Source organism: Pezoporus flaviventris, unplaced genomic scaffold (genome assembly GCF_033815535.1).
Source record: "Pezoporus flaviventris isolate CSIRO_AGI_PZ_B2104156 unplaced genomic scaffold, CSIRO_AGI_Pfla_v1 ptg000002l, whole genome shotgun sequence".
NCBI lineage: Eukaryota > Metazoa > Chordata > Aves > Psittaciformes > Psittacidae > Pezoporus > Pezoporus flaviventris.
In genome coordinates this window covers 4313855-4331570 of record NW_026892550.1, presented here as the reverse complement: position 1 = coordinate 4331570, position 17716 = coordinate 4313855, and positions in this window count along the sequence as shown.

Genomic DNA, 17716 nt, shown 5'->3' with positions numbered 1-17716 from the left:
TTCTGCAAAATCAGGAACCAGAATAGGCAAAGATCAAACCCAGGAGGATGCACAGAAAACAGCACAACAACTTAATGAGACTGAAACAGGGAAAATTCAGAAGGAAAACCACAGATGAGAAGGGTGCTGAAAAATAGGAACAATTACATTCCCCATTCTTTTTATCATCGGGCAAGTAAAACCCCTTTTGGACTACAAAAAAAATATACTCATTGGTCAAGGAAAAAAAACAAACAAAAACCAAACAACAAAAAACCAACCCAAAATATAACAAAAACCCAACAAAAAAAGTAATTAGTGAAAAACAACAAAACCCCCACAAGTTGTGTAGTCTACACAGGCTATGTGCCATGGCCTACAGTCTGCCTGCTAATCCTCTCATCACATAGATGCCTTGATGGGAAAACATCCCATCTACTGGCAACTAAGAAATGAACACCACAAACAAATTGGTTCCTTCTGGTTTGAGCTGGAATCTATTTTTCCACAAAAAAAAAAAATACTTTTGCTTTAAATGTAGGTTCCCTGTAACTGGAACATCAGCGTGGCAGATGTGACACCTTGAAACAAAATGGTATCTGTGGTTTACCTTGCAAAAGAAAGAGCTTCATTATAAGCCAAGCCTATCTATCTATGCAGCCACTCACATATCTATAACAGCACCAGTACTCTAAGTACATGGAGACAAACTCTATCATTTTTTTCTTGCATAGACTGAAAGAAATCAAACTGCTGAAAGGTATTACTACTATCAGGAAAATATATATTTAGAGCAATCACTTACAGTTAATAAATACCTTTTAGACAGACTCTCTCTAAATAATGTATCTTCAGTTTGTTTCTGAAAGCAATCTGAATGCCTGTTTGCATCCTCTGAGGAAGCTCTTGAAACAGTGGCTGGCGGTGCACTTGCAAAATTATACAGACTCTTGATAAGAAAGAGCAGAAAAGACTGCTGGTTTTCAGCTCTATTATTTGCTGCTGGGTGGGCTGAAGGAAGCCATTTATTGGTTTATGCCTAAAACATCTTTCCAACAAATGCAGTTTGGTATTAGGTGCCTTCATGTTTTTTAAGATACTTAACTCCGTTTTTGTAAATCAAGCCCTAGAATCTTAGGAGCACAAAATGTTTTAGATAGCTTAAAGAAAAACAACAAGCACACAACACACAAAGGATGTCTGAACTATTCTTTCCACTGAGCTTAGAAAGACTTCTCCCTGGTGGGCACCCTGAACGCTGCACAGCTATTAATTGGCACCATCATTTACTCACACTGATCAGCACTTGCTCACCTGAGCAGTCACAGCAGGGTTAAGCAAGGACATCATACTGTTCCTCCAGCTATGTGTCCCTTGGAGCTCAAACGCATCACATCACCCAGCCCTACACAGTGGCTTGCTGCAATTTGATATATACTGGGTTACAACAACAAGAGTAGTGTTTTGCACTAAGGGATTTGATAAGAGCCCGATCAAATGATTTTCAACAAAAATATAAAAACAGAACAAATGAAAACCACGTGTTATTATTTAGTTGGTACTTTTCACCATCTATATTCTTGTTATTTTTGTTCTCCAGCTCTTGGAAAGCAATTGTGCTGCTCAGGGGTGTTTCCTCTCACCCTCTCTTCCCCCCCAAGGCTTGCATATGCTTGACACTACTTGGAAAACTGACTAACAGGGTGTTCACTTTTAGCAGGCCATTAATTGATAACACTTAATTAATCTGCCGTGTGAGAGATCAAAGGAAGATTGTGTCCCACAACCAGCAACATATATTGACTTTGTTATTCCAATTATGTGTCTGACCAGAACAGCCCTTTGGAATAAGACTTAACCTTTGAATCACCCTCAGTGCAGAACTAGATCAGCTGCTAGGGATCTGACCTGAAAAAGACCTTGACACTGCTGGAGCTCTATATGTGCTCGAAAATGTTCCACCTTGTGCTTGTCATAGCCAGCGTTCATCTTGTCATTTGCAATTACATTTATGTGTTCGACAGGATTCTTGGATACGAAGTCAATAATTAGTGGGGAGCTCTGATTACAATGCACTGTTTCATGTTGGCACATATTTTGTTTTGTGGTGGGTATTTCTTTCCTTACAGAATGCCCAGAAAAGAGCAATTAGTTTCAGCAGCAATTGGGTAAATGCAGCAGACAAAGAGAGCAAATTGCCTTTAGCAGACAATTTATAAATCAGCTGTAGATTTCCAGCTCAGTTTTTATTTTTGTTTCTCTGGGTTATCTTCCACTAAATTGATGGGTAACATCATCAGAGACAGTGTGGGTGCAATTTACTATGAGAAAATGTAATTAAAAATATAGTCATTTGATTTCCTGCAGTTTTCTTCAGGGACAGTGAACAGCAGCAGCGGAACAAGGAGCAGCAATTTACCTTCTCTATGTGCTAATTTTGCTACTTTTAATTCAGGTTTCTTCTCCCATAGAAGTCAGTATAAAATCTAGAGCAGACATACCCAAAACTGCGTAGCAAATCTTAGTTAACATCCATCTGCCATGAACATCACATACCATTTTGTCAGACATGGATCTGACCAGGATATGGATGGCTATTTTATGGTGCAATTTTCTTTAATGCACCCTTTCTCCAATAACACCCTTTCCAAACAGAGGCAGAGCATAGCGTACAAATGTGACAATGAATTGCACAAAGATGAATTCTTCAGAAAAGAAGTCAAAATACAGTAATATATATTTTAAAATAAACCAAACATGATTTTAAACCAAACACATTATTAGAGCAGAGAACTTAGCAATATTACTTGTTGGCATAGGAGCTAAAAAAAGATACACTGGTCGCTCAGAGACACCTATGAATAACAGAGAATGAGATGAGTTCAGCTTCGCCATCTTGTCTATTACTACAACCTAGTGTGAAGTAAAACTGCTTTTGGTTCTGACTTCACTGATGTAAAACCACTGAGGTTAGCTCCAAACTCAGATTACTCTGACAATTTTAATAGAGAGTTATAAGACTAAAGTTGCTTTAAGAAGGTGGAGCATCCATATGTTGTATTAGCAAATACAAATGTGGTGCACCTATTATCTACACTGTTATTTAAATCATTGGAATTCATTTTTAATAAACACAAGGAGGAGTAACTGTCCTGATAGATTAGCATATGAAGATCTTCCCTCTAGGCTGGTGTCTTTTAAACAGGGTCGCTGAATAGGGTTCAATAAAATACTAATTTCTTTGTCACACGCCCACAAAACAAACAACTGTCAAACTGTTTAATTGTCCTGATTAAATCTCATAGGGTTCTAGTAATGAAAAGCAGCCAAACACACAAGCTAACAGTAACTCACATGCACAGCAGTGCTCTCTGAAACATTTCCTTTTCAAAGTGTTAACCGAGGCACAGAGTTTTCTTACTCTTTCCATAACATGCAGTAGGGTCCTTAACTTTCATCTGCCTGGGTACCTTGGCAAGCAGCAGGGCTGTGAAGAAGAAATGTCTTTGGAAGGTACCGCTTGAAAACATCAGCGTGGTATCCAAAAGTGTTGTAAATCAGCTGCAGCATGAACCCCTGGGAAGCACTCCTAACATTGGGGTGAATCATGAACCCACAGACTTCTGGCTGAGATACAGAAACACTACCAAATGAACCAAAGGCAAATGAGAAACATCCAAAGATAAATGAATATATGCCAAGGCTTATGTGTGCTATCAAGCAATAAATACACTAGGAGTAGGAAGTGCAAAAAGTAATTAAGGTTAAGAAAAAGGCATATGCAAGCTATAAAACATTAGGTAGAGAGGAGGACTAGAAAAATTGCAGAAGGAAGCTAAGAGAGTGTAAAGAAAAAATTAATACAGGAGGCAGAGGAAAAGACAGTAAGGGAGATTGCTTAAGAGATTAAGATAAATAAGAAGATAGTTTGCAACTCTGTAAGGCTCAAGAGTTTGATGTTGGACAAGTGTCTCTAAGAGACAGCACACAAATTCTATTCTAAAAAGAAGGTATTGTGCTAAAGCAGATCAAAATCAAGCATTTTTAACTCCACATTCGGACTTTCCCTGTGGATTCTTGGGGTAATAGCATGCACATCTTGGATAAAAATGTGCAGCTTTCACAAGGGACTACAAAAGGACTAATGCACATGTACATTATGATATACTATGATATTAATATTGTCATTTGTAAGGACAAATGGATAAACTGAATTTGATGTGAAACCGGTACCACATTAAAAGGATGGCTTGAAGTGTTTGGAAGGATATCAATAAACAAAGTGTGAAGAGGCCAGATGGTGAAAAGAACCTCAAAAACCTTTGAAAAGTAGTTTAATATTGGCCAGTTGGGGAACAGTCATATCAGTGACAATGACATTTCAAATGCCAAAGGGAGCATCATCTCTTTTGCACTCAGGTGAATAAGAAGAAACATGAAATGGCCAGAACACCATGGGTTGAAGGCCCATTTTTATCTTCTTCTTCATGAATGTATTGTCATTAACTATTTGGGAAGTCACTAACCATGTAAGAACTGGTATCTCTAAGCAAGAAGCTGTGTGAGCACACAGGACACTGTCACCTGCAAAATCTATATTCAAACAATCTGTGAGAGAAGTCCTAGGCAATATAGCAAAAGAAAAAGGATCTTTTCTTTCTGGCAGTAACGGAGGGAAGTTTGAAAGACAATTTTCTGCATTTCACACACAAACCTTGAGTATTCTTAATATTTCCTTCATAAATATTATTTCAGTGTTTCTACTCAACAGTGTTAAAGTGTGTCAATTCAAAGTCTGAAAAATATTGCTAACAGGATACATAGCGGTCCCACCATGGACAGTGCTGGAGATGGCAGCATTACCTGTTTGGCTGGGATCTGGTTAATGAAGCAGAGAGAAAACTTGGCTGAGGCTGCAACTGGCTTCCTCCTTCTCATTATGTCTGATCACTTTAAAAACAAACCCTTTATATTCTAATACAGCCTGGTCACCTTTGGCACTGGGCTGAGGAAATGAGACTTCACTGAGACAGAGGACTCCCAGAAAAAAGTGTGAAAAATTGAAATGACAAGGTTGTGTTGATAGCTTGTTGAATGAATGAAGGGAATGAATTGAAATTTACATTTATATAGCACAGTTCATCTACAGTGTATCACTCAGGACTAAGGAGCTCGCAGCAGACTTACTTCACCAGCACAGCTGCATTGGGGAATGAAGTAGAATAAGACCAAACATCATTTTCCCAGAAACAGACCCTACAAAAAGAGTGGAGAAAGGCAAAGAACGCAAAAAATAATCTAATTTATCTATTCCAATCCAGGAACAAGTATCCCACCATTCCTCACTTTCCAACAATAAAAACCTACAGATATGGGGATTCAATAACCCACCTATTGCATTGTTGCCTGTCCTTACAGTTAGAAAGTTATTTCTAAATGATAACTTAAATTTTCTTCATTTAAGTCTATTACTTCCAATCAATTCTTTCCAAACATGAGGTCCAACTGAAGGAAGCAGTCACTGCTCTCTTGATAACAGCTTTTTATATACAGAAAGCTGGAATCATGCCCCTGTTAGTCCCTGGTATGACTAAAGGGTAGGTGAGTACTTTAAAGACTTGACCCTTATTTTGTCTATGCTTTGTGTTGCTATTATGAGAATACAGCACTGCTTGAAGGTCTGAACCGAGATCTTTCCCGTGTGTGTTGCGTTCATGTAATTAATCGTCTGTTGGGTGTTTGGGAGACAGGCTAGCAGTTACCACTGTACACTCACCAACCAGTTGTACACAGGTAGAATTTGCCAACGTAACATTTATCAAGCCATGGAACCCACATATTACTTATCTAATTCATCCTTTAAGGTCCTACAGAGGACCTCACCTCCAACCTGTTATCTTTCTTTCATCCCAACTAGCAAATCCTGATGCTGTTACAAATCTGCTTTCTTCAAGCACTTTCCTTGTAAAAACAGTATGCGTTAAAAGCAAGAAAAGAAAACACCTACAAGGCAAGAAAATCTTGCTTCTCAGTTGCACTTCTACCATTTCCTGGTGTGATGAAGAGTTGGCTGAATTCCTGCATGATTCAGTGCAATGTCATTCTTCAAAATGCAGTAGAACACGTAAACCCAGAATATGTTGCATTCTTCCAATCCATTGTGAATTTTAGGGCTATTTGTGATATAGCTTTATCAGTACGTCCAACAAGAGTACATGCAGCAGAGCTTTCTCCTTCCCCTGCACCAAAAATAACACAGGTTTGCCCCAGAATCATGAGATTTCCAGGTAAGTCCACACTGATACACAAGTAATTTGTTTTGCTGACATTTTTAGCTGACCAAATACAGGTCTATGACAAAGTAAACTGCACAGCTTACACGAAACACCTGCATAGTATCATCTCATATCTACTACAAGCTGAAAGCTGAATCTCACATGAACTGGACACACACATGCCAGTCCCAGGTTTCAAAGCATTTGCTCCCACTTCCTGGTCCCATTCTCCCCTCTCACCTACCACAGTGGTTCTCTGACACCTATTACCAGGCTGTTCCTAGCCTTCAGCTCTTATCCTTTTCCTCTGGGGTTGAGGAGCAGACCTCCTTTCCAGCCTCCCATTTACAAACACCAGCAGTGCCCCAAAGATTCAGATTGCCTTCCTACTTCCCCACTTTTCTGAGCACTCATCTCCAGAGGAAAGGTTTCCTGTGAGCTGTAACCTTTCTGACCCATCTGTTTTCTTGACAGTGGTGATGGGCAGCTAATAGCAAGTGCCTGCTGAGTTCAGCTCTGCTGCTGCATCACAGCAAGCACAGGAGGCCAATGCTGCTGAGAGTATTTCAGACTGCAACCCACAACAACACAGTGAGGCACTATGAGATTCAAAATAGCAGGAATGCTGGTGCTATTAAATCACTTCTTCATGGTTTTTTTTTACCCAGCTGAAAACACTACTAATTCACGAGTACTAATTCACCAGTGTTTTTAACAGTAAAATTAATCCATAGATATCCATGTTACCATTATAATATTCTTAATATAGATATTTTGCACAACAGTGGCAGGTTGTTGTTCCTCAATGTTATCCTCTATGCATTGCAAGATACCATTGGAGAAAGTTTTGCTGAAGTGGTAAACACTGTTTCTAAAAAAGACATTCTTTATTTAAAATTCCTAAAATTTAGGGTTTATTTTATAACAAAAAAGGACTCATGGAAGACCAGTGACTTCCAACTCAGCCCTGGATCTGACATCCTATACAGGTGGGTTCTACTGATGCCTCTGACAAAGACGCTCTATATGAACCCAAGCAACGTGCTTAATTTTGCTGTTTAAAAAAAGGAGTCAGCAAACCTTCCTTTCTCCTGAGCTCTGTCTATTTAACTTCCCAAGGTCTTTCAATTAGCACACAGGGAAATAGGGTCAGGTTTGCACGCGGAGATAAACACGGAAGATTACAGTAGCTCAGAAGGAAATAATACAAATAAGGATCTCTGCTGAAGCAGGATTTAAATAAATAAAAATGCTACTATTGCTCTAGAGGGGAAACTAGAAATGGGAGAAAAATGTTAAATTAAACTTCAAGGGTAATCTAAATTTTTTTCACCTTGACAGCAGGCTCATGCCCCAAGTTGCAAAATATTGGGATAATATGCTTATATTGGGATAACACACCCAGAAAAAGAAAGTCCAGTGCATATGAACCAACGTTTGGAAACTCCAATTTAACCTTAAACAGGAACAGTCAAGTCTGGTAGACAGAGAAAGAGCAGAGAGTTAAAGGAATAAAGAATATGAAAAATGGTGTTGAGCATACTTAGTCCATCCTCATAGAATCATAGAATTATTTAGTTTGGGAGAGACCATTAAGATCATCCCTAAGCTAACACAGCACTGCCAAGTTCAACACTAAACCATGTTACTAAGCACCATCTCTACATGTCTTCTAAATACCTCTGAGGATGGTGACAGCCACTTCCCTGGACAGCCTGCTGTTCCAAGACATACTGGAAAGAAGATATGAAAGAAGAAACCGTGATTGATGGCAAGGAAGGGAGGGTTGAAATGTGAAAAAGCTGTCTTAAATTCACCACTAGGAACTTAAAAGAATACTGTTTTGGAGTGGGAACAGAGACAAGAGGAATATCGCATCGATTTCCACCCAGAATTACAACTGGGTGGAAAAGAAGAATTATTTTCTCACATAAGAACTGAGGAAGTCATTTGCTGCTCTTTGGGAGGAACACTTACTGGAAACCAAGCAGAAAGCTGGCAAGATACCTGTGGTGAAAGTAACGGTGAGACTTGGAGATAGGACACTGGTTATTCAGGGATGTCTAGAAAGACTTTCTTATTTGCTTAGTTCACTGAGAAAACAGAGATGTTGAAATCATACCACATCTGCAATCAGTCCATACCAGCTCTGCTACCAGAGCTTATAGGTGCCTATCACTTCTTTGTCCCAGCACTCATGGAAATATCTTATATAAAGAAAGGTAGATTATAATGTAATTCTGAACAACTGAGAGCAAGGTAGCTCTGGGAAATTTGAGGTGGCTGATGAGAACGGAGTGTTGTGCCAACTCCTCTGAGCAGTACGGATAATGCACGCAGGTAAGTGGGTGAGATCTTGCATAAAGCTCCAGATGCACTGGGAAAGAGGCAGCAGCAAGAAATCCGAGGTTAAGTAATAACAAAGAAACAACGAAAACAAATCCAACTTCAGCTCACCATAGCAGTGCTGGGCTGGAGGAAACTGCCATGCCTCAGCAAGGGCAGATTTCTGGAAGCTTTAGACAAGGCTTTCTGGAAGCTCATGAAAATTATGTTCATCTGACATTAAACTGAGCTTCCCAGTTGCTCACCTGCCATCATTTCTTATGGGGACATCTGGAAGCTTCCTGGACCTACCTGGTTTGTTCTCAAAAGTGATAGCACAGATGGTGGACCAGATGTAGAAGATTGTGGAATGTATTCACAAAGAGCAAAGGGAAGTTTGTGCTGTAGACAAGAAACCAACTGGTGCTGAAAGTTCAGCAGGGGAGAGAGAAAGGTCATGTATTTAATGTATTAAATGCAAATTGGGAAGGTTAGGGTGTTTCAGAGAGGGAAAGGAGCAAGGAAATTGGAGGCCTAGGAAAAGTACAGATAAGCTGAATAAACAAATACAAAGAGCTATCATGGCAGTCATGCAACTGCCCAAAAGAAAAATGCTCTTCCAAAAAATAGATTCTCTATTAAGTGATTTTGCTTGATTTTTTCACGCCACTCATGAGTTATCAATCTCCTCACCCATAAAGACAAATGCCACATCAACCCTAAGCCATCAGCTATTCTCAATTTATCACCATTTAATATATATTAAAATGCTCTTACCTCTGATTGCAAAAACAAACAAAATAAGGCAACATAAATCAAAAAGAAAGGGAAAGGGAGATGAGGAGGCTGAAGAGACAGAAGGGAGATCTGTTTCTCAAAAGAATGGATTTTTTTTCTCTGGATCTTTGCATCCAAGCTCTCAAGGCCTCTCCACTGCAAAAATACTCCAATGGTCTTACACTGTAAATCACCTCAGTAGTTTATTAATCCCCTCACAACACAGAAACAAACGCTCAGCTGCAGAAGGGGAGTGGGGAAGCTGCGGAGTAGTAACAAACTCAGCAACCCCATGTCTCTCTCTCTCTCTCTGATCCCATTATAAACTAACACAATATTTTTCTCCAATTTTCAGTCGGTATTGCAGCTCGCAGCAGAAAAGATACTGAAAGCAGCAGGAGCCAGGCAGAGGTGTCAGACTTCAGAGCGGACACTGCCTTGGGACCTGGGGGGGCCAGTAAATCAGTGCACGCTTGTCAACAGCTCCAAGCTGCAGGAATTACTCGAGCGAAAATAACAAATGGCTGTCATTGTGGAGCCAAAAACCTGTGATTATAATTATCACATCCCCAGTGACCTTGCATAAACTTTAATCCCTCTCCAATGGAGCATTTAAATAGCCTGCATCTACTGGCAGGGGACCGTGTCCCTTAGTTGAAAATACAGAGACTAGGAAAGAAACGAGCCACAAAGAAACCACCAAGCCCCTCTGTGTCTTACAGCTTGTATTAAAGAGGTGTACAAGAAAAGCCCTGTCACTGCCATTTTAATTGATATTATATAGTCATCCTGAATTCAAAATGCCATGGTGGTATCCAAACTCAGCTAAGCCCAGCACCAAGCATTTTAATCAGACGAAAAGGTCAAATAACACCAAGTCAAATAACACCAAGTTTTCATCACTGCATTCAGTGGGTCACCAGGCTGAGAAAGTGGGTACACAAGGTGTGTGGACAGGTTGTTGAGTCAAGAAGCCTTCAGAGAAGCAAACTCCTTCCACCCTGGAGACGTTAACTCACCCTTACAAGTGCCACCATGATCAAGACATGAATTAATTCTTCAGCTTTGGTTAAAGACCTTTTCCCACTGTTAAAATCAGCTATTTTAACTCTTTGTTTTTTTATGCTACCCCTTACAGCCAGGATTGGATGTCTTTGATTACAGATTTAAGGGCAGCAGCTACCTAGATCATGTGGAAATACCTTTGTGACCTTTGCTAGCACCTTTTTCTGCTTCTTGAAATCATCAATGTATTTCCACGTGGTACATGTAGGTGGTGCAGAAAACCCTAAAACCTCTGAATCTGGGGAAAGGAAAGATTTGGTTCTAAACCATTTCACAGTCCTCATGTTTCTGATCCTGAATGAATCCTTTTAGGTGACAAGAATAGTGTATTCACTCTGTTCAATGTAACCAAGTCCTCCAAAGCACACTGAAAGCCTAATAGTTACAGGAATTTGGTGAGATAGCTTTGAAGCTGTAAGAACAAAGTTGTTCCATGATAAGCTGATTACTAGTTCACGGACCACTGAAATTGTTACATGTGCAAACCAAGTAATTTCCCCTAGAAGCAAGCACCTTCTGCACTCAGCAGAAGCCCCTATGTACAGGCAACCAACACACGTGGGTTTAAAACACAAGATCTATCTTGCATACATGCATTAACTATGTGCAGCATGAGCTCTGCACCATGTACCACATAACAGTGATTTTCTTCTCAATATTGCTGCAAGAAGACAAAATGAACCTGTTACTGTAAAAGAGTTTTGCTGGTTATCACATAGTTGCACAGGCTCTCAATAGATTCCAGAGGCAGTACATCCGAGGAGTTACACATTCGAGTTAATAGTAATTTTAACAAATTCAAAACTTTTAAAAGAGAAATCAGTGTAAGTCTTAAGGGAAAGTCACTAAAGTTTTTCTGTATTAGTGTGTAGTACTGCTCACCTATGGTTCTCTGTGTTAAATAAAGAAAAGGATATCTACAGCAAGAGGTGTATTTCCTAAAAATAGGAAATTGTACTGTCTAGGGAAGCAAGAAATGCTTAAAACAGAGTGGTTCATGTCCACACTGAGTTTTAACTTTGAATGTAGAACTGGAGATAAAAATAACTAAGCAGCCTCAGTAAATGGCTACACAGTGAATCACAAATGTACTCAGTTAGTTGGCAAGTCAATAAAATTCCAGTATATATTACAAAGGGAGGATTTCTTCCAAGCAGCTGTTAACCTAAACTATACACCCTGGCAAACCTCTAGCAAGCTCAATGCAGCAGAGTAAGCCCCACTTGACAGTGCATTTGAAAACACAGCCACAGCTAGCACAAGTCTCTTTTTCGCTCTTTGACTGGATTAGGATGCTCTTTGGACCAGAGAGACACTGAGAGAGACAGCCAGAGCCTTATGGAGCTTAACATCCCTGTGACACTATGGAAATAGGTGGTGGCACAGGAGACAGCTTTTCAGCTGATGGCACAGAACAGGAACTGGATCGAGTCCAGGTGCCTTCATAGCCTGTGACATCTAAGCCACTCAACAGCTACTGCATGGTACCCACTTCCTTCGATCTTATTCTTTTAAATGGAAATTGTCCTTTGCATCTCTGTGACATAGCTAAATACAAATATTGTGTAATCATAGCTTGGCACATTTTTTGTCAGGAATCATTCCAAATATTTTCTCTCTTATCCTGATTAGCAACATGAAACAGTTCCTTGAGTTAAGAGCTGCATATTCTACGTGTTTCATGCATGAAGATTTGGTAAAATTCCTCTATTTATCCCGTATACTGGAGTTATCACCAACTGTCTCTCTGTTTAGTTTCTCCTTTAACACATCATCCAACCTCATTCCTCCAGCATCCTTGTTCCGTCTCATCTTGGAGAATGGGCAGAGTTTCTCTTTCTTCATGTCGGTAACTGTCATTATGAGACCAGCTTTTAGCGGTTTGTTTCAACTTGAACATACACCATTTTGTGAATTCATCTCTAAGAAAATAGCAAAAAAGAACAACTACAACAAACAGCAAAAATCTGCCCTTTCTGTGTGCTATAGAAAATATACCAGGTCTGGCATGAAATCATACATAAACACCTGATATCAGTGGCAATTAGCCATTATTTGTCATGGAGTTAATACAATGGGAGAGGGTGTTAATCTGTTTGCTTTCACAAAAAGCTACTGAAAGCCTGTTATTTATCCCTTTCTTGCGAAAAATCACAGACACTTGTTATCACTTATTTCATATCATGAGCCTATTTTGAGTGTTTTCTTGACAAAATTGAAATTATCTATAAATAGATATTTCTGAACACTGAAATTCCTTGAAAATTACCAAAATGAAATGGTTGTGAGAAAGGAATTATGTTCTATGAAAGGTATTATGAAATTTCATTTCTTCTGACATCAATGGTCTGCACTTAAGGTGTAAGACCTTCGCAGTCCTGTATCCCTAGCATTCCAGAAAGTGTGCAATTGAAAACCAAAAAGGCAGTGCTTGTGTAAGGCAGTGGGACCAGGTGACTGCACAACTGTGTCATTTTTGAAGGGTTTCAATTTCAGTGTAAAGCAACTTGAAAAAAACAGCTCATAAAACTGCCTTCACGTTATGGGGCAAATTGCTCATCTCTGAATCACAGTTGCTCTTGGCTTTGCATTCAGAACTCTTTCTATGAGTTCCACCGGCAATAATGGGAGCTCCACAAGCAGAACAAATAGACAATCATTTCATACTGAGAGGAGAATTTCCCCCACGTGGAGTGTGTCCATCACAAAAGCCCACCTTTCACCAAGGGAGGGAAACACAACCCGTGTGAGCCTCCCTATCCCTACCTTTCCATCCCCTCCTCTGCTCTGCTGTCTACATCCACCAAGATCAGACAGGCAATCTGACATTTATAACAGCTTTTGTCTTTTCATAACACTGGCTCCCAGTTATTGCACATTCCCCAGCACTTTCCTGCAGTGATGCTGGGTTCGCTCTGAAAACGACCCTGGTTTACTGAAATGCCAAAAGCAATCTCTAACCCTATAATGCTTTGGCCTCCTAAAGACCCCATCCTGAGGAGAAGGTTACTTTGAAAACACAGTGAGACCCAGATGAATAGAGATGTCACTACCCTCGCTGAGCTCCTACGTCTTTTAGCTAAACAAGGAACCTATATAATGCACGGGGGTGCTGTACAAGCTTGAAGAAGAGATGCCATACACAGACTAGAGCAGCCACTCACCACAAGAAAAAACCTTGGAATTGTATAATCCCAGACTGGTTTGGGTTGGAAGGGACCCTAAAGCTCATCCAGTTCCAACCCCCTGCCATGGTCAGGGACACCTTCCACTAGAGCAGCTTGCTCCAAGCCCCATCCACCCTGGACTTGAACACTGCCAGGGATGGGGCAGCCACAGCTTCTCTGGGCAGCCTGTTTCTGTGCATCACCACCCTCAGAGTGAAGAACTTCTTCCAATATCTAACATAAATATACCCTCTTTCAGTATAAAGCCGTTCCCCCTTGTCTTATCACTACATGCTCTTGTAAAAAATCCCTCTCCAGTTTTTATCTGGGCACTCCAGTGCCTTTTTTCCCAGCTTTTGGGGAAAATTGCTTATTAGGACTATTTATTTTTCCCTTTTTTTCCCCCGTTTCCAAGCCAGCAATGCAGACCATCAGACTAGTGCGGGATTCAGTTTATACACCCAAAACCTGCAACCACACAAAAATCTTTCCTACAAGAGAAACATAAAAAGTACTTGTTTAATTTCTTGCCTTTTTACTCATTTCCCTTTCATTTGTCCCATTGCCCAAGACATTTTATTCTGGTCGGAAGTTCAGACTGGGTTTGAAGAGGGAACTATCTATATTTAGAAGGGGGTATTTGTTTGCTATGACTTCAATAGTGTTTCTGAAACCTAAGGCTTTCACAGGGTTTCATGAAACCCAAAGAATATGGATCTGACCCTGGGATCTTAACCATAAGAAGCTTTTCCTCCGAAACTGGTGTGACTTTTCCAACAAAAGTAACAGCTGATCTGCTTTTGCTGACAAATGCCATTTTATCAGAACTTCAGCTGGAAAAGGCTCCAGCTGGCATTGACAGCTTCAACTCCAGGTTCCCTCCTCGGTGTAGTATCCTTCCTTAAGCTGACATCCCAGAGCCATACAACGTATTTTTTGCTATATAGTAAACACATAGCAAAAAAAAAAATCTCTAGTTTTAAAGGATGACTCTGGTTGCTACAGTTATGTAAAAAACTTGCAGTATAAACCCTATACTAGGAAAATCAGTTGAGACAAAGAACACACTTAATACTTTTTGACTTAAATTTTGGAGTGTTGGCCTCAATTTCTTTGTTGCTTGTGGTAGAAATGCAGTGCACCTTTCTTTGGGTGGGAAGTTAAAAACACTCTGGTTTGGATTTCTGATTCATTTCAGCTCTTTTCTGTGCAGGTAAGGCTCATGTGGTTTGAGGTCTGATAACAAAGATTTGGCACAGGTTTGAATGTAAGTAAGTAGGGAATCTGCAACACCTCCCATATGAAGACAGGCTGAGAAAGTTGGGGCTGTTCAGCCTGGAGAAGAGAAGGCTGTGTGGAGACCTCATAGCAGCCTTCCAGTATTTGAATGTTGAATAAAGGATGCTGGAGAGGGACTCTTCATCAGGTACTGTAGTGATAAGACAAGGGGTGATGGGTTTAAACTGAAACAGGGGAAGTTCAGGTTAGATATAAAGAAGTTCTTTACTGTTAGGGTGGTGAGGCACTGGAATGGGTTGCCCAAGGAAGTTGTGGATGCTCCATCTTTTGCAGCATTCAAGACCAGGTTAAATGGAGCCTTGGGTGACATGGTTTAGTGTGTGATGACCCTGCCCATGGCAGGGGGTTGGAACTGAATGATCTTAAGGTCCTTTCCAACCCAAACCATTCTATGATTCTATGAATCCACTGACCATAACAAATAATGGACAAAAAAAACCACTATTGCAGAGAAGGTACTTCCCAGTTGCCCATTATAGCAATTTTTGCCTGTAATTATAACTTACAAATGTGATTCATTCACAAAACAAATACTTGCTTAAATACCCTAAATCAAGCATTAAATTACAAATATCTCAAAAATAAACCTCATTGTTACCTTTCCCATGTGAAAGGGAAAAAAAAGTAATTCTCAAAAATCTACATGAAAGGGGCAAATACAAGCATGCTGTAAAGACATCTGCATAATAAAACCTCCCTGTACACTTCTACGTACCACATGCGTGCACGCTCAAGCACACATATATGCACAAGTATATTTGTGGATGCATTTTTATACATTTTCTATATGTATACACTCACAAACATACACTCAGCCGATGAAAAATGAAACTCCAATGACAATGTGATCCCCACAAGCCTAGCACTTCAATTATAAAGCAATCCTAGCACAAATCCAGAAAATGTCACTGTCACATGCTTCCATTGTACGCCGCTGAAAATACCTCCAAAGTTTGGAAATTAATCACACAGCAATGCCAATCTTTTAAGCCAGGCGTCTATGAACCAACCTCTTCCCTACTGAATGAATTACATTGAAATCATATAATTGCAGGCTGCCATTCAGTCACCCTTAACAATAGGAGACTTTGAAAATTGGAATTTTTTTCCCCTCTGACTCCCAACTTGCAAGCATGAAGCACACAGCAAAAGCTTTGGTGCCTTTTAAATTACCTAAAATCTACATCCTTCAGACAAATGAACAAAAAAAAAAAAAGGGTGCAATTTAAGGGCAAATCATTTTGTGTTAATCCTTGGGAACTCAAAGCATGAAGATAAAAGAAGAAAAAATGCAGGTTTCATTTTGCTCATTATGGGACATTGACTTTCACCTAATAGTATGCAATTAAAATTTCTTCATGAGATTTCCTTATTGAAATAAGAAAGATAGCACCGTGCTGAATGTGGTGATAGATCTGGTATAAACGTGCTTCCTGGACAAACTGATTTATCATGTCTCATTCCAGCAGTACTTTCTTGCTTGCTCATTTCTCATCTTATTACTGTGAAGTTGTAATTAAAGAGGATCCTCCCACAGAGAAGAGTTCTCCTTCAGGACAAGCTAAATTATAAATGCACTGTTCTTTCTCTGAGACCAATTTAAAGGCACAGTCAGCTGTGGGAAAGATGCACATCTAATACTTGGGGCTCCTCGCTCTGTAATTTTATGCAGGACTCTTTCTGTTACATACAGAATAAATTTGGTTTACAAGCTGAGCTGCCTTGGCAAATATACCCCTGCAATTGACTATTTCAATTTAAATAAATAGACAATTCAATTAAGATGGTATTGAACCACAGTGGCTGATTTACTTTGTGGATATTTCATGTATGATCACTCGTACAGTACACCGAAATATTTCAAAAGGCACTGGAAAACTGTTTAAGGAATAAAGAGCTTGTAAAAATTCTTCTTATTCTTCAGGAACAATAGAAAACATTTGAGCAGAAAAAAACAATCAACACTGACCATTATAAGATGAATTTGCCATAAGGAAACAGTAGGCATTAGATCAATTTGACGCCATACAATCCTCTCCTGTACCAAATTCTCAGCCCTTCAAATACATGAACTTGTGCCAGTGAAAATAAAAACATAAAAATTTATTTATTCCCCTTTATTTGGGCTCATATCCTTAATGTATTAAACTATTCTTACTGCTCACAATAGAAAAAATCTAGTAGCATTCAAGGGAAGATGCTTCAAGGAAGGACTCCCACTGGTGCTCTTACTCAGAAAGGTTCCTGTGCCTTTGTATCTGAACGCCTAAATGCAGTAATACATTGTTACCCCATTAGACTTATATTTGGTCTATTGTTCCCAAAGGCTCTACTTTATAAAAAACTGAATTCCACAAGTAGTATTATTCATACCCGTTCACAGCGGCTCTCAATGTCACTTCTGAAGCTTCCAAGGACTCTGGAAAGAGGGAATCAGAGGGTGAACTTCATAAAATGGGACTAAGAGAGAAGAATGAATTGAAAAATAGGGATGAGATCTCTGAACTTGAAATTCTTGTCCAAGAATTAGAATCTTATTTTAGCTCTGGAGCATATATGTGTCTTAATAGTAAGTATTGCTTTCATGGTATCCTGCCTTTAATGTCAATGTGGGATCTAAAAGAATTCAGATCTCTTGATAATGAAAACCCATCTGATACTCAAAAGGCTCACACAACCATGAGACAGTCTTTTACACTATTACATCCCATAGCTTTATATTTCTCCTTGAGTCCATTAATTTAATTGCATCTCTGGATTTCATTTTAAAATATTTTATTGTAATCATAGGAGACAGCAATAATTTATTAATGTGCTCAGCAGCAGTAT